The sequence below is a fragment of the Simochromis diagramma genome, unplaced genomic scaffold, assembly GCF_900408965.1.
Source record: "Simochromis diagramma unplaced genomic scaffold, fSimDia1.1 OVJJ01000302.1, whole genome shotgun sequence".
NCBI classification, from domain to species: domain Eukaryota; kingdom Metazoa; phylum Chordata; class Actinopteri; order Cichliformes; family Cichlidae; genus Simochromis; species Simochromis diagramma.
This window is the reverse complement of record NW_024386792.1, coordinates 150,498-156,871: the sequence shown is the minus strand read 5'-3', so window position 1 is coordinate 156,871 and position 6,374 is coordinate 150,498.

Here is a 6,374-nt window from a genome sequence, read left to right as displayed (position 1 = left end):
TTTAAAGTGTAAGGTAAAGAAATACAGTTTTATAGAGAGAATCCCAGTAAGCACGTGATGTCACTGGAGAGAAATAATAATAATAAAAAAACCCCAGAAACATCTCGTTTAAATCAGTCAGACCATCTGAATGAAAGTCTGCAAGGCTGTGATTGCTGCCAATAAAGGATTGTTTGATGAAGCAAATTTCAAATTAATATGAAAATACATTTTCAATCTTGGTACTATCATTATCCTTCTTTCATATTCACAAATTTTATAAATGACAGTATACGTTTTCCAGGGAGACCTTAAACAAGCAAATATATATATCCTGGGAGCTTGAGGGTCCTGCGCAGTATCTTTGCTGTTCCTAGGACTGCATTCTTCTGGACAGAGAACTCGGATGTTGTTCCCGGGATCTGCTGGAGCCACTCGCCTAGCTTGGGAGTCACTGCAGCTAGTGTTCCGATTACCATGGGGACCACCGTTACCTTCACCCTCCACATCTTCTCAAGCTTCTTCTCTGAGCCCTTGGTACTTCTCTAACTTCTTGTGTTCCTTATTCCTGATATTACTTTCATTCGGTATCGCTACATCTATCACTACGGCCGTCTTCTTCTGTTTGTCTACCACTATGTCCGGTTGGTTAGCTACCACTATTTTGTCTGTATCTGGAAATCCCAGAGGATCTTAGCTCGGCCATTCTTAACCACCCTAGGAGGAGTCTCCTATTTTGACCTTGGGACTTCCAGTCCATACTCGGCACAGATGTTTGTGTATACTATGCCAGCTACTTAGTTGTTGCGTTCCATGTATGCATGCGTGACAGACCCCAGCCTTGATTAATCTTGTGTTCAGAGCTTGTTCCTGTGCTGCCATGATTAGTGCCTCTGTGCTGTCTTTCAGTCCAGCTTTGTCCAGCCACTGGTAGGACTTCTGGATGTCAGACACTTCCTCTATCTGCCGGTGGTACCATGCCTGTCCTTCCATGATGGTTCCTCCTCTTCCTCGGGTTTCTGCCGGCTGAGGTATTCACTGAGCACGGGGTCGGTTGGGGCCATCTTCCTGATGTATTCGTGGATTTTCGTTGTCTCACCCTGGACTGTGGTACTGAGACTCACCAGTCCCCGGCCTCCCTCCTTCTGCTTAGCATACAGCCTCAGGTTGCCCGACTTGGGGGGAAACCCTCTATGCGTGGTAAGGAACTTCCTTGGCTTAAGTGGCTTCTATCTGCTCCTTTGACCAGCTTGTTATCCCAGCACGGTACCTGATCACAGGCAGGGTGTAGATATTCATAGCCTGGATCTTGTTCTTACCGTTCAACTGACTCCTCAGGACTTGCCTAATCCTCTGCAGGTACTTGGTGGTTGCAGCCTTTCTAGCGGCCTCTTCATGGTTCCCATTTGCCTGTGGGATCCCCAGGTACTTGTAACTGTGCTCTATGTCTGAAATGTTGCCTTCTGGTAATTATATCCCCTCAGTTCTGACTACCTTCCTTCACTTGGTTACCCGACTACACTTCTCCAGTCCGAACGACATTCCAGTGTCATTGCTGTATATCCTGGTGGTGTGGATCAGTGAATCGATGTCTCGTTCACTCTTGGCATACAGCTTGATGTCATCCATGTACAGGAGGTGGCTATGGACCGCTCATGTTTCCCACTTTGAGAGCAAAGGAGGCATCTTCAAAAGCCTTCTGCATCTGAGTTAAAGCAGAAACATACTCTAAGCCATTATCCAAATAAAACTCATACATCATCAGCACATGTGACATGCTTCTACAGAAAGTGAAATCAAAAATATTTAATTAATTCCATTTTTTAGAAAGCTTGTTAGTGCTTAGTTATAGCTTGGCTGTATGTGCATATTTTTTGCTGCAGATTTAAACACACCAGTTTAGGGAGACATGGGTGCATAGAATCGGGTCGGGTGCACAGGAGAGGTGAAGAGGAGAGTGTCAGGGGAGATGTGCAACAGAACGAGAGAAAACATTTTTATAAGATGGTAAATTGGGACACTGGAAAGTTAATTACAATGACCATTGTGGCCTCTGGCAGCGGACTCTGTGCTTGTGCTGCTAGACCTCAGTGCAGCAATCGATGCTGTTGACCATAATATTTTATTACAGTTATTAATATTTTTTAAATGGAGAGTTATCTTTACACACTGAGTTTAATTATGGAGTTCCACAGGGTTCTGTGCTAGGACCAGTTCTATTTACCTCATACATGCTTCCTTTATCATTAGAAAGGATAGAAAATATGGACCAAATATGGTTGTTTCATGGGTACCTGCTCTATCATGCTGTGTTTTTTGAACACTGTGACACAAATGCGAGATCAAATTTTTTTTATGTGAGTACACAATCCCATTGCATAACATCAGCATTATTTATATACACTATCAGTTAAATGTTTGAACATACCTTCTCATTTAATAGTTTCTTTTTTTCATGACTATTTACATTGTAGATTCTCACCAAAGCTTCAGAACTATGAATGAACACATTGGAATTGAATGTAGTAAACAAAAAATATATATTTTAGAATCTACAGAATACACACTGTCAGGGCTCTGTGTGCAGGCAGGTGGAGAGGAGGATCCAAGCGCAGGACTCAGACACTGAACTGTAACTCAAACCTCAGCTTTATTGCTGGCATAAAACAAAACATAAACTGAGCAATGGCAATGAACGTGAACCACTGCCACAAAAAACACACAGGAATAATCTGAGGGTACAACACAACACCAAGCACGGGAAAACACAGGGCTTATATACACAGGGTAGTAACGAGGGAATCGGCAACAGGAGGGCGACACAGCTGGGAGAGATCAGGGCTAATGAGACAGGGGGAACAAAGCTGCACACACTAACAGAAGACAAAGACTTTCACAATAAAACAGGAAACATGAATCACAACTCAGAGACACGGACTCAACACAGAGAGACAGACAGAAAATGACACATGGAACTGAACTGTAAGTGAAACCACAATTCCTAAAACATGGATAACAGAAACATGAAACTCTAATAATAATCATCATCATCATCATAACAAGAGAATGAGAAAACAATCCAAAACACCAAGATAACTGAAACACAAAGTACCAGAGAAACATAAAGAATTAAAGCTGCAAGCAGCGTTATAAGGGCCCTCGCACCCCCGGCGCGTCGAGCCACGCCCAACACCTTAAACCAGCACCCCCGATCTCATGTCACATTGATGGAATTCATGCATTTAACCACCAGCTAACATTTCAACTCATTCATTCATGATTAGTTAGTCGTTCCACTAGGTGGCACTCTAACCATTATGTACAAATGGCATAACAAACATTTCCGAGCTCGAGTCTCATCAAGCCTATGACCTTTGGGAGAGAATGAACATTTTGTTTTTGAGTGACAGCAGATTACTGCGTTTTGGCGAGTGATTGAAACTCTACGTGCCGCCATGACCACCCCGTTTCCCTGAATGTAAAAAGCTTCGCAATTTAACATCACAAAGGTCTTTAGATTCCACGCACTCGAGATCGCATCAATCTGATGAAATCCCTTGGAGGAGTTCATCAAAGAACGGTGCCTGAAAAGAGGGGAAAATGTTGCCAAAATTGCACATTAATTTTAAAATGGCTGACTTCCTGTTGGATTTGGGATATTGCTCCAAGAGACTTTTTTGTACATCTTGATATCTCCTATAAGCTTACCAGGTTTCAGACTCATACATAAAACACAGAGCAGGGGCTGTGGTTTTGAAATTTTGTAGGGGGCGCTGTGGAGCCATTTTGGGATATTCAATGAAAATGATCACATAACAAAAAAGCCCTCATCACATTGGAGGTATGCACCAAATTTCAAGACTTTTTAAACTTTCCAAGCCCCTCAAAAGCAACTTCATTGTTCATGGTGAACCGCGTTGCCACCAGGGTGCGCCATTCAGTTTAAAGTCACAATTTTCGCACTAAAGCATCATGAAGGACTGATGGTGATATTCACCGCTTTTCAGGTGGCCACGATGAACCTGTGAAAATCAGTACAACAAAATTAAAGCCATGACATTTCCTGTTCCCACTAGGTGGCGCTGTCCGTATTTCCGACAATGGGCACATCAATCTGTTCAGGGCGGGTCTGACATCATGCCTGTAAAGTCTGGTACTGATCAGACTGGATTTCATTGAGTTATACTAATTTGTTTCTTCATGGCGTGACATCAAAGTTCGCCATGCTGCTGGGGTCACACCCTTTTGCGAAAAGTCACAGTTTTCACTGTAACCCAAGACCAACTCCTTAAGGCTTTCCTGGAGAAATTTGAGGCTGCAGATGTCACCCATCACAATACTGTACCCCAAAGTGTAAAACATGACATTTCCTGTTCCCACTAGGTGGCGCTGTCCCTGATGTCAAATATGGCAGTTGAAATATGTTCAGGGGTGGAGCCTTATCATATGTGTTCACTTTGGTCAAGGTCAGATAATCTATGACAAAATGAGAGGCAATAAGATTTTCATGGCGAGTCATCAAAATTCGCCATGGCGCCACGGCCTCACCGTATTGTGAAAACTCAAAAGCTCCGCAATTTAACATGGCCCAGGTGTGTAGTTGAGACTGACCAAAGATGAAGCTTATACGACCAAATCCCAAGGAGGAGTTCGAAAAAGTTCGAGGCATGGAAATGGCAAAATTAGAGCCAAAATGTCACCTTCTCTTCCAAATGGCGGACTTCCTGTTGGGTTTGCGTCAATGGGCCAACAGACTTTTTTGTTCGTCTTGGCATGATACACATGTGTGCCAAATTTCATACATGTAGCTCAAACGATGTGGTCGTAGGGCTGCATTTAACAAGGCATAGGTGGCGCTGTAGAGCCATTTCCCAGTGCTCATATGTAAAACCATTAAAATACAAAATTTTTCACCAGACCTGGCATGTGTGCAAAATTTCATGAGTTTTTGAGCATGTTTAGGCCCTCAAAAAGGCCCTTGTTTTGCCTGAATAATAATAATAATAATAATAATAATAATAATAATAATAATAATAATAATAATAATAAGAAACAGAGCAGATACAATAGGGCCTTCGCACTCTCGGTGCTCGGGCCCTAATAATCCATGATGCAAAATTAAACCAAAACATAATAAACTCAAAATACTGTCCAATGGACCCAGAACCGTGACACACACACTTTGCTTTGATCACTGCTTTGGACACTGTTGACATTCACTTTTTTGGAGAGAGGTAGTCAGCCTGTAGATGAGGTAGGCACCAGAAATGGTTTTCCAACAAGTTCCCACTCCATCAGTCCTTCTTGGTCAAACAGCCCTTACACAGTCTGGAGGTGTATTTGGGTGTTGAAAAATAAATGATGGTTCAACTAAACGTAAACCGAATGGGATGGTATGTCACTGCAGGATGCTGTGGTACCCATGCTGGTTCAGTGTGCTACTGTTCAACTCCCCAACAGTGTCACCAGGAAAGCACCCCCACACAGTCACACCTCCTCCTCCATGCTTCACGGTGGGAACCATGCATGTAGAGTTCACCTTTTCTTTGTCATACAAAGACAAGGGGTGGAACCAAAGATCTCAGATTTGGACTCAGAAGAACAAAGCACAGTTTTCCAGTGGTTTTAATGTCCATTCCTTGTATTTCTTGGCCCAAACAAATCTCTTCTACTTGTTGCTTTTCCTTAGTAGTAGTTTCTTAGCAACTATTTGACCATAACACCTGATTCGTGCAGTCTCCTCTGAACAGTTGATGTAGAGATGTGTCTGTTACTGGAACCCTGTGTGGCATTTATCTGGGCCCTAATCTGAGGTGTTACTAACGTGCAATCTCTGAGACTCACATGAATTTATCCTGTGCAGCAGAGGTGACTCTTGGTCTTCCTTTCCTTGGGTGGTACTTATGTGACCCAGTTTTGTCATAGCACTTGATGGGTTTTGCGACTGCACTTGGGGACACACTGAAAATTTTACCAATTTTCCAGATTGACTGACCTTTAGTTCTTCAAGAAATGATGGACTGTCACTTTTATTCACTTAGCTGATTGGTTCTTGCCATAATATTAAGTCTAACACTTTTCATAGGGCTGTCAGCTGTATACTGCCAGGCACACCTGTGAAAGTGAAAACCAGTTCAGGTGGCTACATCATAATGCTCATTGACAAAAGACCAAGGGTTTGCAGCGCTGTCAACAAAGCAAAGTGTGGCTACTTTGAGGAATCTAAAATATAAGACATATTTAGAGTTATTTATCTTTTTTCTCTTTGCTACATAATTCCTCATATCTTGCTTAATATATTTGATGTTTTTAGTATAATGTAGAAAGCAGTTAAAAAAAAGAAAAAGAATTCAATTCAAGTCTAAAAAGAAAAATGTTTTTACTTACCTGAGAGA